At 40.0% G+C, this 27,856-nt stretch overlaps 1 long non-coding RNA gene across 2 annotated transcripts in view; it reads right to left on the bottom strand.

Annotated features, from left to right (window-relative positions):
• Positions 1–19,379, bottom strand: part of LOC139363726 (uncharacterized) — a 149,238-nt gene extending 129,859 nt beyond the window's left edge. The window contains exons 1-2 of one of the 2 annotated variants that reach the window (XR_011624548.1): positions 19,233–19,379; positions 1,647–1,834 (exon numbers count right to left, since the gene is read on the bottom strand). This is a non-coding gene — a long non-coding RNA (uncharacterized lncRNA). Of the gene's footprint in view, positions 1–1,646; positions 2,358–19,232 lie in introns of those variants that run through there. The other variant, XR_011624547.1, reaches the window with a different exon arrangement.
• Between the last annotated feature and the right edge of the window lie 8,477 nt (positions 19,380–27,856).

Below are 27,856 nucleotides of genomic sequence, written 5' to 3'. Positions count from 1 at the left end.
TTGGTCTTTTTACATAATCCCATACTTCTTGCAGGCTTTGTTCATTTCTTTTTCTTCTTTTTTCTTTTGGTTTCTCTTCTCGCTTCATTTCGTTCATTTGATCCTCAATCGCTGATACTCTTTCTTCCAGTTGATCGAGTCAGTTACTGAAGCTTGTGCATTTGTCACGTATTTCTCGTGTCATGGTTTTCATCTCTTTTATTTTGTTTATGACCTTCTCTGCATTAATTACTCTAGCCATCAATTCTTCCACTTTTTTTTCAAGATTTTTAGTTTCTTTGCGCTGGGTACGTAATTCCTCCTTTAGCTCTGAGAAGTTTGATGGACTGAAGCCTTCTTCTCTCATCTCGTCAAAGTCATTCTCCGTCCAGCTTTGATCCGTTGCTGGCGATGAGCTGCGCTCCTTTGCCGGGGGAGATGCGCTCTTATTTTTTGAATTTCCAGCTTTTCTGCCCTGCTTTTTCCCGATCTTTGTGATTTTATCTGCCTCTGGTCTTTGATGATGGTGATGTACTGATGGGGTTTTGGTGTAGGTGTCCTTCCTGTTTGATAGTTTTCCTTCTAACAGTCAGGACCCTCAGCTGTAGGTCTGTTGGAGATTGCTTGAGGTCCACTCCAGACCCTGTTTACCTGGGTGTCAGCAGCAGAGGCTCAGTTGAAAATGCAGAAATCACCGGTCTTCTGTGTCGCTCGTGCTGGGAGTTGGAGACTGGAGCTGTTTCTATTCGGCCATCTTGCTCCGCCCCCGGCTGTTGCTTTTCAGTGAAGCTCAGCAAGCCATTCAGAAACTCTCTGCTTAACCATAACATCAAGGGTAAATTTTCCAAGAGTCTTTGGCTATTTGAATACTGCAAAACCCTTTCAAAAAGCACTTGCCTTGTCAAGATGTGGCTGTTAGAAAAGAATTTCCCCATTCTCCCAGGAAAAAAAAATCTATAGAGTTTAATACAGTTTGTACACAGGCAGCTCTCACTTGGAGCTAATTTTTCTTCCAGAACTTTAAATTTGCAATAAGTACATGCAATTGGACTGGAGTGGCAGAAAGCTTATAAATCACATCACATCATTCTCTGGCTTTAAATCCCTCCAATGGCTTTGTTCCACACTTAAAATGAAATCTCAGTTTCTTACAATAACCTGTCAGGTCCTACACAACCAAGCCATTGCTTGCTTGTCTGATGTTATTTATCCTACTCTCTCCCCCTGCTTTCTACTCTCCAGTCACACTGGCCAGCTTTCCTTTGCACATGCTATGCCCTGTCCCTGGAATGCTTTTCCTCCAATCTTTACATATCGATTCCTTCTCATCTTTCAGTTCTCATCTCCTATATCTACTCCTTAGAGTGATCATTCCTAAATACTCATTTATTATTATGTTCTGCCTCACCATCCCCAGTCTCTGCCTAAACCCAATACCTTTTTTTTCTTCATAGCTCATACCACCATTTGAAATAATATTATCCATTCATACATTTGTTTACTTGCTTGTTCATCACTGTCCACCCACATGCCATATCCCAAAGAATGGAGCCCTTGGCTTGTCTTTTTCACCCCTCTATCCCTAGGGCCACCTGCAGGTACTAGGTAAATGTTCGTGGAATGAAAAATAAATGACGATTCTGGAGAATGAAAGCACCAGGCCTTACCGTCTTGTGACATTATTGACTAATTTTAGGCTTTGCTCAGGCCTTGGTTGCAGCAGACAGATGAGAAAGCCGTGGAGGTCTTCTTGGTCAATGGATGTCAACTCAGATTTATTCTGCTTTCTTGTCCAAGTCCCAAACTCATTATTAATGTGCAACCAGTTGACAGGTTTTAGTTTCCTCAAATATGTCTATGGCAAAAAATCGGACAATATATTGCACAATAAGCTATTGATTTATAAGCCCCCAGCAGACACACAGATTATTCTGAATGCATAATTACATTGCAGGCGGTACATTTTTCACCTGAGATATGGCACATTTAGATAAAAACTAAGTATGCTCAACTAGGTGCCTTGTCTAAATCTGGATATGGAGAATGCATACAAAATTAGCATTCCATTAAAAATGAGTAAAATGTGAGACATAGGTAAAAAGAGGTGCCTGCATCATCTGGAGTGTCAGAAAGGCAAAGGCACAGTGTTGAAGCTCTGGCTTTCTTAGAGCGTCAAGGTGCTATGTCAAAACTATTGAAGTCCTAACCTTCAAATGACTTTTCAGGAGTTACAAGGCACACACTATTTGTTTATTGAGTGCCCCTAATGATCTAGTAATTAAGAGAAGAGTCTTTTAAGTCAGAGAGTACCAGGCTAATATCCAGTTCTGACATTTAATAGCTGTGTAACTTTGGTCAGATCCCTTAACCTCTCTTCAGACTCACAGTTTGCTCAACTGCAAAAAGGGGACAGCAATAGTGTTTACCTCCTAGAATTAAATAAGATAATGCATAGAAAGCATGCTACCAGCACAGAGTAAGTACTTAAGTCATATTGAATATCAATAACTTTGCACTTGGTATACCCTCAAAGTAGCTAAATTCACCTACTGTATCAATAAAAGAACATTCAAATAAAAGACCTGGCTTCATGTCCTCTTTTTGTTGGTTCATATGTTTACTTGGGCAGATTACTTACCACCTGTGGCATTGAAGACAAAATTCATTTAGTCTATGAAATCAGTCTACAAACAAATATTTCCTGAGCATCTATGCTTACAAAACCAAACTTTTTGTAAGGTTACCCAGTCTATTGCCCCCTATGTACAGAGAAGAGTAATGCTCCACCCTGCGTCATGCAGTGAGGTATATAAAGAGGTATAACATTTGTTCTTACTGTCAATGAAAGCATAATGCAGCTCAGAACATGGGTTCCAAGGGTCAAACACATGAAATAGTCACCATGATGAGAGAATATAGAAACAACAAATGCCCTGATGCACACTGATATACTGTACATAGTCGGAGATGAGGGAAACTGATGAAACCTGGACTAGTCTTACTTTTTGTAGGGAGGGCTTATTTATGGCAGCAACACTTATGACTCGAAAGGTGTAGGATTTGGGTAGAAGGAAGAGAAAGTAAATTACATTTGGGAAAGAGGGAATGTTATTAACACCAGTAGCAAAATTTTGAAATGCATTTAGCCTCGAGAGTGACAGATAATACAGGATGATATGGCCAAGTCTTGAACAATGCAAATAATAATAATAAGTATCATTTTTTGTTACAGTTCAGCTCAATGCCTGCACCTGTTGCAAAGAAGATAAAAAACCAAATATTTGCAGATACTAAGCATCTTACTAGCATTATCTCATGTAATGCTTTCGACAACTAGATTCCTCAGGACTCATTAGGTTGTTAGTTACAGACATTCGATACAAACTAGCTTAAGCATAAAAGGAAATGTATTGACTCTCATAACTGAGAAACACAGGAGAGCAGGTGACTTTGTGTCTAGCCGGATGAAGGTACTCAAAGTCTTTACGACTCTGTCTTCATTTCTACCTCAGGCAAACTTTTTCTGCGAAGTAGGAAACATGGCCTCCTGTAGTTCTAAGCTCACCTCCTACCAATGTAGCAGCCTTGGTGGAGAAAAATAGCCTTCATGCATCTCCAGGAGAAAGGTTCCAGGAAGGATTCTGATCGGCCCAAGTTGAGTCCCATCCCCATCCCTGAGTCAATCACTGAGACCAGGTAAATGGGATACGTGAATTGGTCAAATCTGAGTCACATGCCACCCATATGAATGAGGGCAATTTGTGGGCCCGTTTGGATCACACTAAGTTCTCCACAGGAAATGGGAACATTATTAGGACGACAGGATGAAAAAGAGGTTCTAAGAAGGCAAAAACAACAGATGTCACAGCAGATGCCATGGCATTGATGTTGGCAAATTGTTATTAAGCCTATTTTGCAGGTGGGGAAAATGAGGCTTAAAAAGGTTAAAGAGCCTTGTCCAAGATCACGTAAGTATAGAAGCAATGCAGTCAGGATCGGACCTAGGTCTCTCTGTCTCCAGAACCTGTGCTTGTAACCACTATACCCAGTTATGGCTACAGGACCCAGTGTTTACTTCACAGGACTGTGGTATCCCATTCTTAATATTTTAGGAACTCGAAACAGGTTTCATCATATACTACACCTCTGTCATTATTTTTCACTTTTCTATCTGAACTTGTTTCTTATGTTCAGAGAATTTGCTAAACATAGAACTCATCTCTCACTGGAGTTGCTGAAGATGCCAGAAAGTTCATTTTCTGGCTATGGCTACAACTAGGGCACAAATGTATGAGCTAATCTCTAACATACACTTGACGATATTTTGAATAGGAGTTAGTGAAGATGAATGAAGAGTCCAGTGAAACTCCTGTCTGGCAGTAGAGGGGATTGTAGCAAGGTTGTGTTCTAAGGGCTCTAGGAAAAAATGCTAGCAGTGGACTCACTAGCCAGTGACTGGGGCTGGATATCCAGTAAGCTGGAGCCCCCAGGGCTCAGCTGTGGCTCCAAGGGGGAGTTCACAGACCCACTGTGTGGATTGAGCGCTGCTCCTAAGTAGCTGCTGAATCTGCTGTCGAGTGTTCCTCAGCTATTCAGCAGCTATCCAACATCCTTCTATTGAATAATTTTCTGCTTTAAACAGCCAGAGTTGGTTTCTCTTGCTAGCATCTCAGAATCCTGTCTCATATACATCCAGAGAGAGTAGCTTGGCATCTTATTCTCTCCTCTGGTGTCAAAAGACTAAATAAATAAAGAATGGAATTATTTATATTGTCTTAGTAGCTTCTTCTACCTCTCCTTTTTCCTCTTCTGTTCTCCTAGCATTTTCTAGAGACCTTTGCTATTCTAGGATAAAGTTTTGTGCCTTCAGAGGCACTGCTGCTTTCCTCCCATCTGTTCTGGCCACTTCCATTTCTTGTGAGATCACCTGCTTTGTTTAATTTCTTCCTTGCTTCCCTGTCTTCTGGGAATACCTATTCTCTTCCATGCTTCCAACCCTTTCATTGTAGGTTAAAATGTCTTTTAAAAATTGTGATTAAAAATAACTTTGAATCTGACCTTCTCAAGTTCAAGTACAAGCCCATAGGTACAGCAAGAACAGAGCTGGCCTTGAACAACTTCATGAACTCAACCCCAAGCTCATTATAAAGAACATTATTGGATCAGCAGCTGTCCTCCCTAGAGAATTGAAACGGATGCTCTTTTAGACAAAGGTTTGCTCCCAATAAATATGGAAGCTTTGGGGCCAAAGCCTCTGAGAGAAGCTTGCGGTGACCTGACCAACTTTGTAATGGACTTGACCTGAAACTGTGATTATTTGCTGTTTCCTGAAATAAGCACTACTCAACTTTGGGGAGTTGCTTCAGGCGATGTAAGCCAGCCTGAGAAGGCAGGGCACAGCTGTTTTTAAGAGGATATTTTGGAGTACATCAGTGTCTCACCCTCACCACTGAGTATATCTCCTTTAGCTTGGATGATCTAAAAACCAAGCTCAATTGGGACACTTTAGCATAATTTAATACCTTTAAAAAATAAGAAGATGAAAAGTTGTCCAGAAGGGAATATTGAGCTCAAGGTATTTAAAGAAATTATACTTTATGGATGCAGATCACTGTCTCAGCCTCTGCAATTCATTTAATGAAATGAGATTAGCATTTCAATATAATACTTCTTGTTTTCTTCTCCTGCTTCACTTCTACACTATTTTCTATGAACAAAAAGGAGCGAGCGAGGTGCAGAAAATAGAAAACTTAAACAGTAACCTTATGCTATTGAATGGAGAGAAGCATTCTCTAGTTCTTGCAAATGAGGCCTGCAGACATTATCCAGACAATTAGCTTCCTCTTCCTGCTGTTTGCAATGGAATAAAAGATTCTGCAGGCTCACAACCAACAGAAGGACCTAACATTGCAAGCCAGACATCTGAGATATGCACCTCTTCCAGAAACAGTGAGGACCTAGCATGGATCATGCATAGTGCTTGATACTGGGATTACAAAGGGGAATACATTTATCTCTGACTTAAAGGACCTCCCAGTGAAGAAAACAGGGAGTATATTTGGGCTTAATTTAATAGTAATTTTAATAACTTCCACTTATTGAGGACTCATCATATGCAAGTGACTTTGCTAAATAATTTGTGTCATCTCATTTAATGCTGTCAAAAGACCTATAGTACATAACCTATTATTATCTCCACCTTAAAGCTAAAAAACTGAGGCCTTCAAAAGATACGACTCGTGTCCCCAGGCATGCAGCTGGTATATGAAGGAGTCTGATTTCTAATCTAGGTAGGGCTAAGAACAAAGACTGGATCCTGTCTGGTAAACTCCTATTGGATATATAAAACTGGATTTGGCTCTGTAGATTAGTGAAAGATGGTTGTTTTCTGTCTGGGTGTTTATATTCTGGTAGAGAAGAAGAAAGTAAGAATGTAAAAAGCTGTAACACAGAGTAAAACTTAGTGTCTTACGATTGTGCACAGTAATGATGTATAAAACTTCAGAGAGAGAAAGAATTACTGAGAAAATGACATCTGAAATGTCTTGAGTGATAGAGATGGTTCTTCAGACAGAGACAGGTGTTTGACAACACCAAAAATTCAGATTCCTACCTAGAAGTGACTTTAAAGCAAGCCAGATTATAAAATGCTCACCACTCTTTCTCCCCACTTCCTGGGGTCATAGTGACATTGTACACTGTGCTGTTAAAACTAGGAGCCTGAAGGATAGGATCAGGCAGACTTTGAGCAGAAAATGCTTCCTCCAGTACTACGCAAAATGAGGCAATAGCAAGTAGGTTATTCCAAAACAAAAACAAAACAAAACTCTTTTTGTCTTTACTCCTAAGTATGACTCTGGAAATCTAACTTACAGCAGATCGTTGCATTAGGGAGCCATTATGTCATTTAGCAGGCATAGGTGTTCCCCCATCTATCAAGTCCATTCCTGGTCAATAAGCTCTAAGATCGCTGATGCAACATGAGGACTTTTCCAGACTTGCTAGGAAGTTCACCTGCAGATGCCTGCACTCTGCCTCTGAATAAGCCACTGTAATAATTCATCTTTCCTATTCAGAAATTCAGAGTAATTGTAGTCTTTGCATAAGATTTAATTTATAGACACTAAGGAATTGAGAATACAGTCCTGTCACCATTTAGATTTCTCTCTACTACCACCTCCAACAACGTGGATTTGTTGAAAACCAAATGTTAATAGTCACAATTCTACTGCCACTTAAACATGTAATTATTTATTGCTGTTAAATACAATTATAATTATTATAGCAAGAATTTCATCTGCATCAGCAGGAATGAGCAAGGGCTTGGCTATGGGCAGTTAGTTTCTTCTTTCTTCTTACCACTTGCTGCATAGTCCAGAATAGGTCTCATATTTGGATGTGGGATGCAGGTGTCAAAATAGAATTCAGAGGCTGGAGTTCTGATGATTAGCTGACACACTGATGTAAGTTCCCTGTCGTGGGTGACTCCAAAAGGTTCTTCATTTGAATCAGACTTATGATTTCTTCAGAGTCGTCTTTTGAAAATTACTTTTTGATTAGTCTAGGCATGATACATGATTACTTCTCCCAAACCAAAATGGGAGGGTGTGGTCTTTGGGCAGCAGGGAAAAACTTGAGCTTGGCTGCTGCCTTTTCTTGTTTTGATCAATGTCACAAGACTTTGAAGGATGAAATTAGTTAGGGTTACCAAAAAATTAGACAGTCTTGCAGGGGAAAATGCATCCCTGTATTCTGCCTTTTGCTGGGATATTTCCCTTGTAATGTTTTGGATGGCAGAGCCATTTAGAAACAAAGGCAGAGAGGATGTGCCAGCCCAGCTCATAGCATTTAGCGTGGCAATGCCATGCTCAGGTATGGACATGTGGTCACAGTAAGTGCTAAAGGCAGGCCTTGAGGACCTTGTGTTTAGCAAAGTGAACCAATAGCTGCCTTTAAAGCAAATTTCCCCAGAGTTACACAGGTTACCTTGTACTTGGATGAAGACATATGCTTAGAACCTGCTCAAGGAATTCCCTGTGCATCCAACAAATACAATGAAATAATAAATGTTTGCCTTTCGCAGCCCTATTACCCACTCGCTCCTCCTCCTTGGAAGGCTCTTCGAAATAAAGAACCCTGACTATATCAGATTTTAAATGGAATATTTCAACCAATCAACCAACAAGTGTAATAGCAGCCAGTCAATTAATTAAGGAACAAACCAAGAACAGATTCATCAAAGCCACTATTTTGCTTCCTAATTAGTACTCATAATCACTGTGCTGGGTGTTTTTTCCTCCAAATTCATCAAGGTCTGATTTAATTGTCAAAAGAAAAATCTGAAGAGAAAATTATCACTGTGAGGCGTTCCAGGCATCCTGGCTATAGGCAGTATGATGAGGCTCACCTTCTTATTCAGGAGAGCATGATCGAAGCTTCTGATCATTTTTGGATTTTTTTTGGGGGGGGATAATTCTTATGATCTAGGCTTCCAAGTCATAAACTTGAGGGAAGGGTTGTGAGAGGCCATTCACTTTCCTTTCTAATGAGTACATGGTTCAGTTATTTCCCAATTACAGCTGCAGCATGTTGGAAAACAAACACTAACTGGCATTGCTAGCTGAAGTTTTTCAAAGACTACCTCTTTTGTGAGGGCTTCTGGTGAAATACAGTCACCTCTAATGAATAGATCTGTTTGAATGTTTAATTACAAGCGTGGAAATTAGTCACTTGACATGATGTATAGAGCATTATGGATGAACACCTTATCTTTGGGTGATATGGTTTGGTTGTGTCCCCACCCAAATCTCATCTTGAATTGTAGTTTCTATAATCCCTAAGTGTCATGGGAGGGACCCAGTGGGAGATAACTAAATCATGGGGGCTGTTACTTCCATGCTTCTCTTCTCATGATAGTGAGTAAGTTCTCACGAGATCTGATGGTTTTACAAGGGTCTTTTTCCCTTTTTACTCAGCACTTCTCCTTGTGCCACCATGTGAAGAAGGGCATGTTTGCTTCCCCTTCTGCAATGATTGTAAGTTTCCTGAGGCCTCCCCAGCTGTGTCAAACTGTGAGTCAATTAAATTGCTTTCCTTTATAAATTAGCCAGTCTCAGGTATGTCTTTATTAGTCGTGTGAGAACAGACTTACACACTGGGAAAATGGAAAACTTACAAAGATGCAGTTTTTGTCTCTAAACATTCTTAAATTAGTCCACTCCTCCCTGTAACCACTGCTGCCCCCTGGTCCTAGGTACTAAGGTCTCCCTTGCCAGATGGAGTACAGAAGCTTCTCACTTCTCTCTGCTTTCATTCCCACTGCCTTCCTGCTCCTCAATCTAATCTTCATTCTGCATCCTTTACAACCTAAATACAATTGTGTCTTTCTTCTGCTTAAAGCCTTCTTGGCTTTCTGTTGCATCTGAGATAAAAGACCAAGTCCTCATAGCCTAAAAGCCCCTAAATGATATGCCCTCTGTGACTTCTCTAACCTTATACTAGTTGCCTAACTTCCCTGTACCCCTTAGCAAAAAAAGTTATGTATACACACACATACATGCACACACATTGCACGCCTGCACACACACACACACAGAGTCCAGCTTTAGCCACAGGTGATGAGGGGAGGAAGGACAGGGAGGATCAGAAAGAGCTTTAAATTAAGCTCATTTCTCTGTGTCTAATGCTCTCCTTGACATTTTTTTCTTAAAAGAAAAGTGCATAGAATTAGATTAATCATAATCCTTGGCTTATGAGACACTGGAACTAGTTTGGAAATAAGAATATGAACAACTTACATCTACTCTTGAGATTCTCCAGTGTTTTGACCTCGACCTCCTGCTTCCCTCCATTCAAAAGAAACTCCATCAGAATCCTGAGTTATCTTTCTCCTCCCTCCCTCCCTTCCTGCCTCTCTTCCTGTCTTTCTTGCTCCATCTCTCTCTCTCTTTCTCTTTCTCTCTCTCTTTCTTTCTTGCTCTCTCTCACACATATCTCTATGTATTCTGAAAATGTATGTAATTTAATTCAAGTTTCTTTTATTTATAAAAATGGTATCATACTATTTATAATCTTTTAGGGATTTTTCATTCAATATCATATTGCTAAGATTCACGCATTTGGGCTGTTTCCAGGTTTTTGATGTTATGAATGGTGCCACTGTGAACATTCTTATACAGGTTTCCTGCTGTACAAGCTTACTCTTTGGTAGATGTCTTAGGAGGCTAATTGTCCTGAGTTGTAGGATATGTGATAACTTTATAATATCAATATAGTGGATGTTATCCAAAGTTACTCTACCAATTTATACTCCAGAGCAATGTACAAGAAATCTCATGGTCCCACACTTTCTCTAGTGGTACAAAGGAACAAGTTCAACAATGCTAAGTATTTTTTATTAGTGCTGTTGCAATGGTGTAAATTGATATCTTATTGTGATCTTGGTTTGCCTTTCCCTGATTGCCAATGAGAATGAATTATTCCCACTCTTCACTGTGACAAGTCCTATTTAGATGTCAGGCCCTGGCTTAAATGCCTTTTCTCATATTGGTCATATATAGATTTCTTTTGCTCAATTAAATCAATCCTCTAAACTTTCTCCGCTCTAAACATCTGTGGACAATTTTGTTGCAATGAAAATATCTCAACGTAAACGTCTTTCCAGGAAAAGTCCCCTTTATACTTTAGATAGCCCTAAATATATGATGAATAAGTAGCATAAAATGATGAAGCCAAATAGTTTTTAAAATGGGAGAACCCTTAGAAATTGTCTAATCAAATCTCCTTTATTAATTTGAAGATGATATAAACTCAGTTCAACTGCCTTTAGGAAAAAGGAAACAAACATTCATCATCCAATGTAACTGGCATTTCCTGAGGCTAACATTCAGGTCTGGGTGAATTAAGCGATTTTATCAAAGTTGCTGGGGCTCTGTCTCTAATCCCATTACTTGACTTTGCATTTCTTTGTCGTTGTTCTCCCCTGTTGCAGATGGCTTTTTCCATGCTGCCAGGGAAGTGGTACTGGAATCCTCAACTTCACACATGTCAATTTCTCAACCCCAGAAGATAGAGGAGAACTCTCATTATCTGCATAACAATACTGAAAATAATAATAGTAAGGAAATAATATAGCTAACATTTAATGAGTGTTTACTTTGTGCTCCTTGCTTCACATAGGCATACTTTGGAGATATTGTGAGTTTGATTCCGGACCACTGCCATAGAGCAAATATCACAAATAAAATAAGTCACATGAAAGTTTTGGTTTCCCAGCACACACAAAACTTACGTTTATAATATCATGTAGTCTATTAAGTAAAAAATAGCATTATGTCTGAAAAAATAATGTATATATCTTAATCTAAAAATACTTCATGCTAAAAATTGCTAACAATTATCGGCCTTTGGAGAGTCGTATGTAATCTTTTTTGCTGGTGGAGGGTTTTGCCTTCATGTTGATGGCTGTTCATTGATCAAGATGCTAATAGCTGAAGGTTGGAGTGGCTGTGGGCAATTTCATAAAATAAGACAGCAGTAGAGATTGCTGTACTGAGGACCCTTCCTTTTGGGAAAGACTTTACTGTAGCGTGTGCTGCTATTTGATAGCATTTTACCCACAGTAGAACTTCTTTCAAAATTGGAGTCAATCCTCTTAAATTGTGCCACTGCTTTATCAACTAAGTTTATGGAAGATTTCAAACCGTTTGTTGTCGTTTCAACCATGTTCACGGCATCTTCACCAGGAGTAGCTTTCACATCAAGAAACCATTTTCTATGCTCATCCATAAGAAGCAATTCCTCATCCATTCAAGTTTTATCATGAGATTGAGAAATTCAGTCACATCTTTGGACTTCACTTCTAATTCTGGCTCTCCTGCTATTTCCACCACACCTTTGTTGACTTTCTCCATTAAAATCCTCAAAGTTGCCCATGAGAGTTGGAATCAACTTCTTCCAAACTCTTGTTAATGTGGATATTTTTATTTCCTTCCGTGATCATGAATGTTTTCAACGGCATCTAGAATGGTGAATCCTTTCCAGAAGGTTTCAATTTACTTTGCTTATATCAATCAGAGGAATCACTATCTATGAAAGCTAGAGTCTTATGAAATGTACTTCTTAAATAATAAGATTCAGAAGTTGAAATTCTTTGTTGACCCATGGGCTGCAGAATGAATGTTGTGTTAACAGGCATGAGAACAACACTAATCTCCTTGTACATCTACATCAGAGCTTTTGAGTGACCAGGTGTCAATGTCAATGACAGTAATATTTTGAAAGGAATATTTTCTGAAGTTGTAGTCTTCAAAATATTCAGTAAACCACAGTACATAAATAGATGTACTGTGTAGGGCAAAGGCACAGTAGATTTAGCATCATTCTTAAGGACCCTAGGATTTTTGGACTGGCCAAAGAGCATTGGCTTCAATCTAAAGGCACCAGCTGCGTTAGCCCCTCACAAGAGAGTCAGCCTATCCTTTGAAGCTTCAAAAACAGGCATCAACTTCTCTCTAGCTATGAAAATCCTAGACAGCATCTTCTTCCGACAGAAGTCTGTTTTGTCTACATTGAAAAGCCATTAGGGTAGTCACCCTCATCAATTATCTTAGCTGGATCTTCAGGATGACTTGCTGCAGCTTCTACATCAGCACTTGCAGCTTCACCTTGTACTTTGCTATGGAGACGTTTCTTTCCATAATCCTCATAAACCAACCTGTCTAATCTCAACTTTTCTTCTGATGCTTCCTCACCTCTCTCAGAGTACATAGAATTCAAGAGGGTCAAGTTTTGGCTTAAAAATGCTGTGGCTGATTTGATCCTCTATCTAGGCCACTAACATGTTTTCCACATGAAAAATGAGGCTGTTTTACTTTGTTGTCATTCCTGTGTTCCCTGGAATAGCACTTTTAATTTCCTTCAAGAACTTTTTCATTGCATTCAAAACTTGGCTAACTATTTGGCATGAAGGGGCCTAGCTTTCAGCCTACCTGGGCTTTTGACATGCCTTCCTCACTAAGCTTAATTCTTTCTAGCTTTTGATTTAAAGTGACAGATGTGCAACTCTTCCTTTCACTTGAATCCTTAGAGGCCACTGCAGGGTTATCAGTTGGCCTAATTTCAATATTATTGGGTTTCAGGGTCTAGGGAGGCCCAAGAAGAGGGAGAGAGGTGAGGAATGGCTGGCTAGTGGAGCACACAGAACACATATAACATTGATTATGTTTGCCACTTTGCAGGGGTACAGTTTGTGGCACCTCACAACAACTACAGTAGTAATATCAAAGATTGCTGACCACAGGTTGCCATAACAGATACAATTATAATGAAAAAGTTTGAAATGTTGTGGGAATTACCAAAATGTGACACAGAGACACAAAGTGAGCCCAGCTTGTAGGAGAAATAGTACCGATAAACTTGCTTGATGCAGGGTTGCCACAAACTATCAGTTTATTTGAAAATGTACTATCTGTGAAAAACAATAAAAGAAGGTATGCCTGTACTTAATCTTGAATTCTGTTACACAATTCTGTGAGGAAGGCATTATGATTATCTATTCTTAAAACACTGAGGAGTTATGTAAAGCTGTCCAAGTTCACAAAGCCAGCAAGAGGCAGAGCAAGATTTAGAAACCAGGCAAGTCTCCCTGGTTCTCCTAGGGTCATTTTCCTTTAATTCTTCCCTGGCCAGGGAGTGGGGAATTGTGAATGACATAATCATTGCCTCCTGTGCAGCCCTCAGGCCAAGGTTGTGCATATGGGTGTGGGAAATCTTTAGGGTCCACAGAGAAGGGAAAGAATTTTCCAAAATAAAAGGGAGGATATTACCAAACAAAGAGGATAAGAGTGAATTCTGAAAAGGCAAAAGAACAATGAGCACCATAGCCCACTACATCTCTTATGTGACAGATGAGGAAATGGATTCTGAAGAGGGACATGTGTTTTTCAAAGTTAAGAGTGATGGGATGTTATAGTCCAGACACAAAGCTGGGCATCCTGACTCTCTATGCTTGCTTTCTCCTCTTGGCCCCAGCTGCCTTGAAAAAGAGAAAAGCATTATACTTCTAGGTCTGTGAATGAGAGAGAGAGAGAGAAAGAGAGAGAGAGAGAGAGAGAGAGCACGAGAGAATGAGAGAGAGAATTCTTCCAACCTGCAAGCTCTCTGCACAAAACCCTCAGTCCATCAGCTGAGTGTGCTGGTCTGAATTAAGCAGAAGGGCCTCCAATACACCATTTGAAGAGGCTATTTCCTGGCCCCTACCCTGAAGTGTCTGTAAAAGCATTAATGATTTCCCACTGCTTCCATGGTGACAGCGAGAGAGGGCTGACTATCAAGTGCTCATGTGGAAATGGCCCATGGCTCAGGCCCTGTTTGCCTGAACAGATACCTGATGCATTGCTGCTCCTGCCACTTAACATTTTAGATGGGCCCATGCTCCCCAGCATCAAACTAGATTGAATTTCCATAAAAAAGAGTTATTCTTCCGTAGCTTGTCAGAAGCCTGCTGAAGTTAGCAGCAAATGTAATCTGTTCTGTAAATGAGAATTTTCCTTTGATACATGTAGTAGTTGATGAAGACAGTGACTCACTTCGAGTGTCCCCATCTCTCCACATCACTCCCCTCTTCCCACCTCCGCAGTCATTTTACTTGCTACTAAGGCAACCCTGGTTGATTTGGTTTAGAATGATTTAAGAAGGTTCTAGTACCCCTTTTTATGCTGGGTCTGAGAATTCCAAGACACCACCATTTCCCCCATAATTGAGTTCCACAGTTGATTTTTGCAAATTCTCTATCAGCAAAGAGCCCTTTTCTGACATTCCCCTGGGCTCAGAGGATCCTATCTTGGAAGGAGCATGGGCATATTTGTCTGCAGTGAAGTGAAAAGGGGAGGCCTGGCTGGAAAGTCAGGCAATCTAATTTCTAATACTGGTGCTGCCTCTGCTGTTTTTGTTATTTTTACTCTCTGAGCTCTGATCATCATCTGTACAGAAGAGATCTCAACCCCTGTTCAGCACAAAGGACAAAAGAGGTAGGTATCAAGGCACAGAGAAAGGATGGGTTTGTCAATTGTATGTGTCAGACTGGCCTTAGGAATTTATGCAATGCTATACTCCTCTCCTTTTCTTGACTCCTCTGAGTCAAGAAAAAATTTCCAAAGGACGAAACTTGAAAATATTTTGGTTTGAGGCTTGAGTTCCATGCAATGCTCTCTGGATAATCTACATTGTATTGTTATGCTGTGGTTTAAATGTACCTGTCCCTCCAAAATGCATGTGTTGGAACTGAAACCTGAAGACAATGGTGTTAAGAGGTAGGGCTTCTGGGAAGTGAGTAGGCCGTAAGGTCTCTGGTGCTTATGAATTGGATTAATGCCCTTATTAAAAAAGCTTCACAAAACTGCATAATCCCTTTCATCTTTTCTCCTACGTGGGGACACGGTATCCATTTCCTCAAGAGTATATAGTGACAAGGCACCATCGTGGATGCAGAGTATAGCCCTCACTAGACATTGACCATGCCAGTGCCTTGATCTTGGACTTCCTAGCCTCCAGAACTGTGAGGAAGAAATTTCTACTGTTTGAAAATTACAAGTCTCAGGTATTTTGTTATAGCAACACAAATGGACTAAGACATGTTATATTCCTTCAGACACAACCTCCAAGGGGAAAGCTTTATGGCACCAACTGCCTCAAACACTAATGTTCATTATAGCATTTTGAAATGAGGCATTATTTAGCAGAATTAACTCCCTTTCCTCATTTACATCCAATTCCTTGTGAAAACAGCCAGTGAAAAGATTTATTACTTAGGGTATCTTGTGGGAAGTTTTATTCTGAAAGTTCAGATTGAAGCAGATTCTGACAAAATCACCATGCAGATTTTGAGTAAGAACTATGCTTCTCTGCTTGTTGTAAAACAGTTTTCAATATGAATAAATCCATATTCCATAAGGGAGAACAACATTGTTATAAACTGCAGCTTTATTTTATATGGCAGCACTCACATGAGAGCCTGCCCACAGGCATGTTTACTAGGCTGTTGTAAACAATTGACTTGACGTTGATTCACCCAGCATCAAATATCTTCTGAGCACCTCTGTGTGTCAGAACCTGTGCTAGGATCCTGGCCTATAACATTGAACAAGACAGGGTTCCTATTCATTTGCAGCTATGGTTGGATGAGTAATGGGCTCCCAAAGATGTCTGCATCCTAATGCCTAGAATTTGTGAATGTTACCTTGTATAGCAAAAGGGACTTTGCTGGTGTAATTAAGAGACAAGGGAGTCATCCTGTATTACCTAGTGGGCCTGATGTAATACAAGGGTCCTTATAAGAGAGATGCAAAAGGTAAGAGTCATTAGTAAGAGAAATGGCAATGGAAGCAAAGATATTAGAATGACTTGAAGAAGAGGTCATGACCCAAGTGATGGAGATGGCTCCTAAAAGCTGAAAAAGGCAAGGAATTGGATTCTTCCCTGAACTCCCCAGAAGGAACATAGGCCTGTTGATTTTAGACTTCTGACCTCCAGAACTGTAAATAATACGTTTGTGTTGTTTTAAGCCACTAAGTTTGTGGTAATTTGTTACAGCAGCAATAGGAAACTAATATAGAAGGTTACATTCCAAATGGGGGCAACACATAATAGGAAAGTTAATCAGTATTTTTCAACATTTTGTGGGGGGATGATTCTCCATGTGCAGATCCACCCAGGCATCACATTCACCCAGCCTCATCCATTAACTGTCCTCCTAGCAGGCAGTCGATGAGGCTAAGTGATACTAAACGTCAATCAAAGCTGTCCACACACATTTCCAAACCTCCCCTCAGGTGCCACTGTTGCCCTTGGCTGAGAACCACTGACTTGGATTGTGTAGAGTTGAAAGAATACTCTGAAATGAAGCAACATAGCACAGAGAGACTGGAGTCCTGGGGCTACTGTACACTGTGACCAAAGAAGGCCCCGCCAAGGAGGCAATATCTGAGTCGAGACTGGAGGAGGGAATGGAAGCAGGCCAGTAAAAAATCTGTGGAAGGGTGTTACAGGTGCAGGGGAATGTCAATGGATATAAAGGCCCTGAGAAGGAACATGTATGTTGTATTGGAAGGATAGATAAGGAAGGGCAGATTGCCTGGAGAAGAAGAGTGGGATGGGAAGTGAGACCACAGAAGAGGCAGGGATTTCCGTGTGGGGCTGGCAGGTCATGGTTAGAAGCATAACTTTTATTCCAAGAGACAAGCTGGTAACTTTAGTAATAAGGAGATCAATGGGGACTGACGAGGTAGAAAAAAATAGGCTTTGAGAAGTTTGGACAAATGGAGTAAATCTTAGAAAGGCTCATCAAGTTGTCATGGACAATCAAAATGACCCCCACAGTCAATGCAAGACACATTTATTTCATGTGCTCACTAAATATTTTGCTTTTATGCACAAATTACAATAAATTTCTAGTAGAGTTAAACTCTAGGGAAAACGGGGTGGGGGGAGATGAATGAAGACAACATCAAAAGGAAAAAGAAAAGATAAAGTAGTTTTCTATTGGATTCTATAAAAGATATGATATTACTGAAGACATTTTCTTATATTGTAGAGTGCTTTGAAGTCTACAAAATATGTTTTTCATACTTTATATCAATGTAGTTTACCAAAACCTTGTGAAGTAAGAAAGTGTTGTTTCCATTTTCTGTAGGAGGAACTCCTGCCTTCAATTAAAAACACACACTCATTAATTAGTGAACATGGACCTCGTATTTGGTTTTTGACCCTAACTTCCGGGCTATTTTCACTATGCTGTGGGACCACCTCTAGGAAAGAATGGAGGGTTGGCAATCCTCTCAACCAAGGTCTTGACTTTTTAATTTATTTCATTGTTTCCACAGCTTCGTACCTATGTGTACCACTTTCGATTTCCCAGAATACTTCCCCATATAATACATACTTGATCCATGCAATAGCCCCAGAAGTGGATAGTGCCCCTTTTATGCATGAAGAAACCAAGGCTCAGGGCTTATATGAGGTCTCGTGTGGCAAGACTTTTTATTCTGAATCCAGTGTTCTTTCTGATATGTTACACTGCCCCTCAAAGCCTCTTATTGCAGTTTCCTTTCCCTTCATGCTTGTTTTACATAACTCTTTTATACAGTTTAGGTTTCAGGACTTAATATTGGCACATGTGTTTTTAAGCAGATAATTTGCTGGGCAATGGCTGAAACCTTAGATGCATCTAAGGAAGTTAATCTCTTATTACATCAATTATATTCTCATTATTGGTACTAGGTAGATTAATATGGTGCATTTGATGGAGCAATAACATGCTTCTTTAGCTGCATTAATTCTATATAACTTTTGATTAGGTATTATATTGTTTAGTTAGTAGAAAATTAAAGTAAAACCAAACTCCTGGAAGCTACTCATAGCAAAGTGTATTTTTCATCCTGCATCAGATTTGAAGATGTACCTAATAATGTGACATAAGTCTGCAAAGTCCCCAAGGACACTATCAATTCATTCTACTGCCTCCCCAAATCATAGCCAGCCAAGATCATCCTAGTAACTACAAAACATAATCATTGTCCTCTTCATTTACTCCTTCAATTTGGATCCAACAAAAGTTTCTCTTCCCTCATTTCCCATAAAGCCTAAATTGCTGAAAAAGATATTCATGAATATCTGTCTAAACATTGCAGCTTACTAAGTGATTACACGGGAGGTAGCAGGCTGATAAGAAATTGTACCCACTTTATGGATTAGCACACTGAGTTTCTGGGAAATTAATCCGGCTTGCTCAAGCTGTTCCAAGTCAGAAAAAATTACTAGGGTCTGTGAGGGAGGTCCTCTGTCATCAAAGTTTGGGCTTATTCTAATACTCTATGCTGCTAGATTTCTCTTAAGTGAACTGAAAGCATCTTGGCCTGAATTTGAAACAAGGCACTCCAAGTTTGACTTGGCTAAATCATAATTCTGAATCACGGCTCCTGTGCAGGTAATTCAGAATAGGCAAATGTGATACAGGATGGCAGCAGAAATCAGACAGAACTAGATAGGGGAAGAAAATGGAATCTGTAGCAAAGCAAGAAAATAATAATGGCAGTCACTCACTATTTTTTGAGCAGTTACATTATGTTAGGTATAATGCTAAACATATATGTGTCTTATCTCATTAGGTCTTTATAATTACTCTATATGCTTGATATTATAATTAACTCCAATATATAAATGAGATATTTCAGGCTTAGAGAATTTAAGTAGCTTACCCAAACTTAGATAGCAAGCTGCCAACTCTGATCTGTCTGACACCCAAGCCTGTGTTCTTTATCAATCTATTACACTTTCTGATCAGGCAACAGGAGACAGAGGTCATTTCTTAGGCTCCCTATTCACTGTTCAAGGTTTTTCTTGGTATCCCATTCTCCTTTCCAAGTTCTCAGTGATGCATGGGATGGACAGTGATGTCTTCTTTAACTATCTCCCTGGAGGTCCTTATTCAAAGGCATCAGAAGCTGTCCTGGACCTCAAGATGTGCCAAGACACCACAGGGGGCTTTAGGATTTCCCCCAACCCCCTGCCATAGTTTCACATCACAGCACTTACCCTTTATTGTTGCTCAGGGCAACTGGTCAGCCAGCTAATAAACACATCAACTTCCTTTGAATTCTAGAGTGCAAAGGGAAAGGAGATATAAACACCGACAGATTTATTACGGTCTAATTTAATAAAAATGTCAACAAATAAATGCACATTTAGCTGGGAAATAAATATCAACAATGAGGAAAGCTGACAGTGGAGTAGGTTGTAAGAAATTAACATTAAGTAGTTTGGGATGACAGTAACTATAAAACAAAATTGTACCTTGGAGACATCTTGAAACAATTTAACAAATGTGTGCTTTGAACGTGAGAGAAGGCGAGTGAATCAAAACCATTTTGATATGGAACAAGAGCCCACAGAGCTGTGGAGAGCAATCACTTGCATTCTGTCCCATACATCTGCAGAATGACATTTAGTGCAAACCAAGAACAATCATCTAAGGATCATTTTCTGAAATTAAATGGGCTCCACACACCAAATGGAACTCTTGTATAAATTCTTACCAAAAATAAATGAATAAGTAATTTTCCCTTGACAAGATCTGCCTGATCCTTTCCTAGCACAGCTAAAGGAGACTGGCTTGCTGAGTTTGGCAGAACTGCATTTATCTCCTAGGACTGCAACTTACTAGCTACGTGACTTTGGGGCATTACCAAACCTCCCTGAGCCTTGACTGTGGAAAAGAGATAATGTGTACTGCACAAGGTTATTGCGAGGATCCCAAACACCTAGTACAATACTTGCTAGGATGCAGAAGTGCAATAACTCTTAATCCCTTAAGATATTTACATGTCCAATAAGTGTTTACTGAGCACCTACTATGTGCCTGCCTTGTATTAGGCACTTGGGATATATCAATGAATGATTCCTTCTCTGAATCTTTACATGACAGTGTAGGGAAACAGAAGATTAAGGTGATAAATAGGTAAACTATATAGCATGTTAGGTTGTATATCAAAAAAGAGGAGAGCAGAGTGTGAGAAGGGTAAGTAGGATTTTAGTGAGGAAGATGGAGATAGGCATCATTGATAAGATGATGTTTGAGTAGAATTGCCAGATTTAGCAAACAAAAGTGCTGGATACTAGCTAAATTTCAATTTTAGATAAGTCACAAACAATTTTTAGTATACGTAGTATGTTCCAAATTGCATGTCCATGTCACTGTCTATCTGAAATTCAAATTTCAATGGGTGTCCTTTATTTTTATCTAGTAACCCTACAATTTGAGCCAGGACTAGAAGTTATCTGTGTATATCTGCAGGAAGAGAGTTATAGGTAGGGAGAACAGCCCACGTAAAAGCCCTAGGGGAAGATTGAGGAGCATCTAGGAGGGTAATAGGGATGGAGCAGAGTGAGCCAGGGAGGGAGGGAGTAGAGGATAGAGAGGCGCCCAAGATCCCAAGAGTAGATCGCATGGGGTCTTGTAAGCACTGCTGCTTCTACTCTGAGTGAGATGGGGAGCCATTACAGGGTTTTGCGTACAGAAGAGACATAATCTAACATATCCTAGCTGCTGGCTGAGAGTTGACACTAGGAGGGGCAAGCCAGGGACACCAGTAAGGAGTTATTGCAGTCATCCAGGCAACAGGTGATGGTGGCTGCAGACCTGACCAGGTGGCAGCCATGGCAGTTAGAAGTGGTTAGATTCTGGGCATTTAGAAGGAAGAGCCAGCAAGATTTCCTGTGAGTTGTGAGAGAATGAGAAGAGTCAAAGATAACCACAAAGTTTGTGGCTCAAACAACTGTAAAAATTGAGTTGCCATGATGGGAAGGCTGTGAGTGGAACAGGAATATGGGTGGGGGCTGGGGCAATGAGGAAGATTGGTAGTGCCATTTTGAACATGTATGGTTTGAAAATTCCGACAGGCATCCAAATAGAGATGTCCAGTAAACATTTGGAATGTGAGTCTGGAGTTCAGGAGAGACATCTGGGATGAAGAAACAAATTCGGGAACATTTTAGCATCTAGATGCTATGAGACTGGATATTACAAGGAAGTGACTATAGAAAGATAAGAAAAACAAGTTCAAGCCCTAGTTTAAATGTTGATGAGAGGAGGAAGGAACAGCAAATGAGACTGGGGACTGACCAGTGATATAGAAGAAAAACCAAGCCACCATGTTGTCCTGAAGGCCAATGAAGAAAATGCATTGAGGAGGAATGAGTTATCAAGTGTGTCAAATGCTAACAATAGGTCAAATAAGGTACCAATTTATATGTCTGATTTCTGATGGACAATGTTTCTGTTTGACCAGTGAAGAGGGGTCAGTGGCAAAAAAGGTATTGCCATTGTACCATCTTGAAAAGTCATGTCTCATTAGATTGTAATATGATTCTCCTGGCACTCCCCCTTTCCTTTCTTTCTTTTCCTCCCTTGAATACTAGGCTATTGGGAAACACTTTGAAATTCTATATTGTGAAAAATTCTAGAAAATAAAGAAGAAAATAGGGCCATTTACTATTGTCTTTTAGCACATGCACATTGATAAGCTTTTTCTTTTTATTGTGGAAGGACTGTGGGTGAGCCCACCTAAGAGTATATGAAGCGTCTCCTTCCTCTCATGTACTGATTGGCTGGGTAGGTGCTTTCATGGATTCATGGCCAGCCTGTTGTTAACATCACTGGTTCCCCTCCTAGGCCCTCACTCTCCAGACAGAGACAAGATCCTGATGAGTTACCTGGTAGTCTATTCAGAAATCTACCAGCGTTCAGGAGACTGAATTCTCTTGCTCTGAGTCTCCTCAATAGCTATTACACAATATATATATATATATGTTTTAAATTTTAGAATAATTTTAGATATACAGAAAAGTTGAAATATAATGCAAGGAGTTTGTGCATATGCCTCACTCAGTTTCCTGTAGTGTTAGAATCTCACCTTGCCATGGTAAATTTGTCAACATCATTATATACCTTTAACTAAACTCAGGCCTTTATTCAGATTTTACCAGATTTCTCCACTAATGTTCTTTTTCTGTCTGGCCCAGGATGAAATGTAGGATGCCACATTGCGTTTAGTAGTAATGTCTCTCCCCAGCCTCCTCTGGTCTATAATGGTTTCTCAGTCTTTCCTTGTTTTACTTGACCTTGGCCATTTTGAGGAATACTGGTCAGTTTTACATTTTTATAATGTGGCCCTCAGTATGTGTTTGTCTGATGGTTTCCTCATGATTAGACTGGCGTAATCATTTTGGGGAAGAATGCCACCGAGATAAAGTGCCCTTCTCATCATATCACATCAGGGGTACAAAATATTAACATAACTCTTTGCTGGTGATGCTAACCTTAACCATTTTGTTATGGTGGTATTTACCAGATTTCTCCACAGCAAAGTTACTATTTTTCCCCCTTTTCATACTCTTTTGTTTGAATACAAGTCACCAAGTTCAGCCTATGTTCAAAGAAGGTGAGAGATTAAGCTTTACTTCCTAGAGCTTAATAATAATATATACCTATATCATTTGAAATTTTTCTATAAGGTAGTTTTTCCCCTTCTTATTTACTTCATGTTCATTAACTCAATCCTTTATTTATATCAGCATAAATCATTATATTTATCTTATACTAGTGTTATAATCCAATATCATGTTACTTATTTTGGGCTCAAATTCCTCCAGCTTTGGACATCAGGAGCTCTATCAGGTTGGATTCTGACTCTCTTTGACATGTCTCCATTCTTTTTCTTTTGTTTTAAAAGTAGAAGTACTTTATGTTCACAAATGAACATTTTTTAAATGAAATACTGGCACCCATGCTGTGTATAGGAGTTTGTTTCCTAAATAAATATGAGTTTTTAATTGAATTCAGCTAGGTATAGACACAGCCTGAGCTTTAATGCTAGAAAGAGCTACTGAGGGAAGCTTATGGAATCTAATTCTTTGAAGATTTTGCCAAAACAAAAATGTTTCATACTACCAAAAGTTGCACATAGGGTACCGGTGGTGGGGTAAGAGATAATGTTCTGTGATTTCTGAATTTTTTTCTGCTCCTTTTATTTTATGTTATTTCCCCCCTTTCAATTGTTACATAATAATTGTACATACTCATGGGACACATATGATATTTTTGATACATATAAGATATAATGATCAAATCTGAGTATTTAGCCTACCCATCACCTCAAACATTTATCTTGTATTGTGTTGGAAACATTTCAAATCTTTTCTTCCAGCTATTTAGAAATAAACTTTAATTCATTATTAACTGTAGTAGTCACCCTACTGTGCTATTGAACACCAGAACTTACTACTACTTTCTAACTGGATGCCTGTATCCATTAGCCAACCTCTCTTCACCACCTGCCTCCACTTCCCAGACTCTGGCAGCTACCACTTTAGTACCTACTTCCATGAAATCAATTTTTTATCTCCCACATATGAGTGAGACCATGTGATATTTGTCTTTCTGTGCCCAGTCCATCTCACTCAACATATTGACCTCCATCCAGTTCCATCATGCTGCTGCAAAAAATAGGACTCCTTTCTTATGGCTAAACAGTATTCCACTGTGCATATACAAGACTCTCTTCACCTGTTCATCCGTCCATGGACATCTAGGCTAACTCCATATCCTGGCCACTGTGAAAAGTGATATAATAAACATGGGGGTACAGGGTGCAGGCACTTTTGGTTTTTAGCATGTCTTTAAGACACTGCAGGGTGCTCCAGGCTCATCTTGTGTTTTCCCTGCTCAACTCTGGAATCAGCCATTTCTCCATGGGTCCCTGCTCCTTTTTTACTGGAAAATCATAGAAAAAGCAAGCAAGATCTGGGCAGTGGGTACCCAAAGGCATATTACTGGGTCAAAAATACTCTCCCAGGAGGGCTCATGAACCACCTGCACCACTTGTGTATTACCCAGGGGTTGCCAGCAGGGGTCACCAAATGACTGGGTTGGGGGTGTGATTGTATTGACAAATTGTGGGTAAGGACATCACCACAATCTTCTGGTTGGAGCCCACCTTACAAGCGGGCAGAAGATAGTAGTATGGTTTGAGAGGCAACAGTAAGTCTCTTCTTTCCTCCCCATTCCAAAATACCTTCCTTTCCATTCATAAGATTCCTGAAATTCCTGCGTTGGAGTTTCAGCTTTTCAGTCTTTTAAAAATAGCTTCCAATTAAAATAAAACCAGACTTTGATTAAAAATTATCTTTGATTCCCATTTAAAATGTAGATAAATCACTTGCCTCCAGCGGCCGCAAATTTAACCAGAGTTGGATCATAGTATTCATCTAGAGTTTAGGCTTTGTCCTACAAGTTATCAGGAAGCCCTGACTATTTTTTGGCATAATCTGCAATGCATTTTTAGGGTGATAATGTTGTGGTGCGCGTGTGTGTGTGTGTGTGTGTGTGTGTGTGTAGATGTGTAAATATGTATATGTGCCTGACACATAGTGAGAGCTATAGAGTATTTGCTATAATTAATGTCATTAGTAGTAGTGGTAACAGAACATTCTTACCATAAACAGCGCTCTCCAAACTTCCTGCTGTTAATTTGTGACACAGTGTAAGAACATGTATGTATATATACACACATACTTCCATTGACTTCTCACACCCTATGAGGTTAGTACTATTTTTATTTCATTTTACAGGTGGAAAAATTGAGGCACAGCAAGGAAATGTAACTTGTCCAAGGTCACACAGCTACTAAATGGAAAAGACAAAATTTAAACCCAGGCAGTCTGGCTCTAGGTTTCTGCTTCTTAGCTATGCTCTGTGCTACTGATTTGAATGTCTGTTCTCCTCTGCCTTCTTCAAGAGAACTCTCCCAAATCGCCACCTAGCCTCATCCCTGGCTTTCATGTCTCCAGAATTTCATATTTCAAGATCCTGCCTTACCAAGATTATCTTTTCACAGGCTATCCCCAGCATTGTCCTATCCCCATGAGCCCTTAGGGTCTTTCTCATTTTCTTTATCTTCTCTTTCCCCAGTTATCACTGCCTTAGTGGTAAATGAGCCGATATGATTAAATACCTTTCTTTGGGGGCAGGGGATGGGAGGGGATATTTTGTTTTCAAAATAAGGCTACTAGTATAACCCAAAGGAACACATTCTAATGACAAAACAGGTGTCAATAAAAGACAAGTGATAATAATAATAATCTTCAATTTATCTTGGCTTAATGTAAGCATTCAATAAATGCAGCAGCTAGCATTTACTGAGTGACTGTTTTGTGCCTGGTATCATACTAAGTACTTCACACAGATACTTTCTTTTGATTCACACAGTAATCCTTGGAGTTTAGCACCATTATTATCTCTCTTTATAGAGAGAAGTTGAGTAGTTTTGCCAAGGTCACACAGCAATGGAGAAGGTGGAATATGATTGGAAATGGTGAGTCTGTAAGAACCTTCACCCTCGAACTTGACAAAGTACTCACTGTAGTATATCGCAAATGATACCACACCCACAGACCCAATTTCATCTAGTTCGGTGCTGTGCAAAAGCTATTGGTAGAGAAGGAACTTAGAAATTGTATTTCCTATCTATTATGGATCAATAGTTCTATAAAATACATTAACCATGAATTGCATGATCACATACTTGGACGTTATGCCTACGTCAACTTGTTATCCAAGTCTCTCAATGATTTCTCTTAGTTTTAAACTTACCACAGTAGGTTGGTAATCAGCAGTTCATGGACTGGCATCAGTCTGTGAATCATTCTCTGAATGGCACTGGTCTAATAGTATCCTTTTCACAAATGTGATTCATTAAATGTATGTCTAGATATAACCGAATTTTTATTTCTTTGTAAAATTTGTGTTAGACTCTTTTTTCCAACTGTTGGTTATTAAACACACAGACGTTAGACATTAGGTAGACCTGGTACCAGACAAACCTGGATTTAGATCTAATCCTGCCTGTTCTACCTGCATGACTTTGAGTAGCTTAACCTCTCTTAGCCTGTTTTATTGTCAATAAAATGAGGATAATAATATTTACCCAGATGGATTATTGTGAGAATCCATTGAGACAGGGATGACTGGTACATGGGAGACACTTAATAGATTGTGTTCCCTAGATTCCCCATCCCATTCCACAGACACTAGACTAAAACTAGGTCTTCCTGTGGCCATGACAAGATGCACATTGGGCCAGGCATAGTGGCTCACACCTGTAATCCCAACACTTTGGGAGGCCAAGGCGGGAGAATCACTAGAACCCAGGAGTTCAAGACCAGCCTGGGCAACATAGGGAGACCCCGTCTCTACAAAAAATTTAGAAATTAGCCAGGTGCAGTGGTGCACACCTGTGATTCCAGCTGCTTGGGAGGCTGAGGTGGGAGGATTGCTTGAGCCCAGGAGGTTGAGGCTGGAGTGAACTGTGATCATGCCACTGAATTCCAGCCTAGGCAACAAAGTGAGACACTCTCCCTACCCTCCCCACCCCCACAAAAAAAGAAAAAGAAAAAAAAGTAAAAATAAAAATTTTAAAAGCTGCAAATCTGATATGCATGTTGGGTGGCTGGTAGACCTCCATAAATTATTAACAAATGTCCTAATGACTGACCACTCTCCAACCAATTCTGATTGTGGGGGAAGTTTTCCCTTTACATCACCTCCCCTGAAGACTCAGGTATCAGGGATGGGGACAGCCTGTGTACTTGGAAGGAGAGACTCTCTTTGAGCAGCAGTTTCCTATGTGGCAAAGCAATTTATTAGACTTCAGGGGATCAGGGCTCCTCTGACCCTGCCCCCTCCCTGGACCTGGCTTCCCCAGGCTTACCCAGGGGAGGACACAGCTCTGAGCTGCCACACGGTGGATGAAGATTGATGTCAAAATATTAATTTAGAGTCAGCACTGCTGATGTAAGCTAAACAGGCATTTCTTTCAGCCTGCAGAGTCAATTGGATTGTAATTCTTCTCAGTTCTCAGCCCAGCAGTGGAAGACTGTGTCATTCCTGGAGGGGTATGTAGGCAGGTGCCTCTGAGATCTGAAAGGTTAATGCAGACTGCAGGTGGGGGCTGTCTTGTTGGGGGATCGCCAGCTAATTTTCCTGAGATTATCGGATCAGAGAAAGGCAGAACTGGGCAGGGTTTTAGGGATCAACCTTTCTTTTAAAATTAGAGGAAAAGGGCTGGTTAAGAGGTCAGGCTTTGGAATCAGGAGGACACAGGTCACCTCCTGGTTGTGCCTCTTATGGGCAGTGCGCTTTTAGGCAAGTGACTTTACCTCTCTCAACTTCAGTGTTCTCATCTGTAAAATGGGGATAATAAATACGCCCACATTGCAGATTATGCCTTGTAGACTAGTCTCATACATACACATATCATTTACTCTT

This window comes from Macaca nemestrina, chromosome 6 (genome assembly GCF_043159975.1).
Source record: "Macaca nemestrina isolate mMacNem1 chromosome 6, mMacNem.hap1, whole genome shotgun sequence".
NCBI classification, from domain to species: domain Eukaryota; kingdom Metazoa; phylum Chordata; class Mammalia; order Primates; family Cercopithecidae; genus Macaca; species Macaca nemestrina.
The sequence above is the reverse complement of the archived record's forward strand: the minus strand, read 5'-3'. Positions and strand labels throughout refer to the sequence as shown.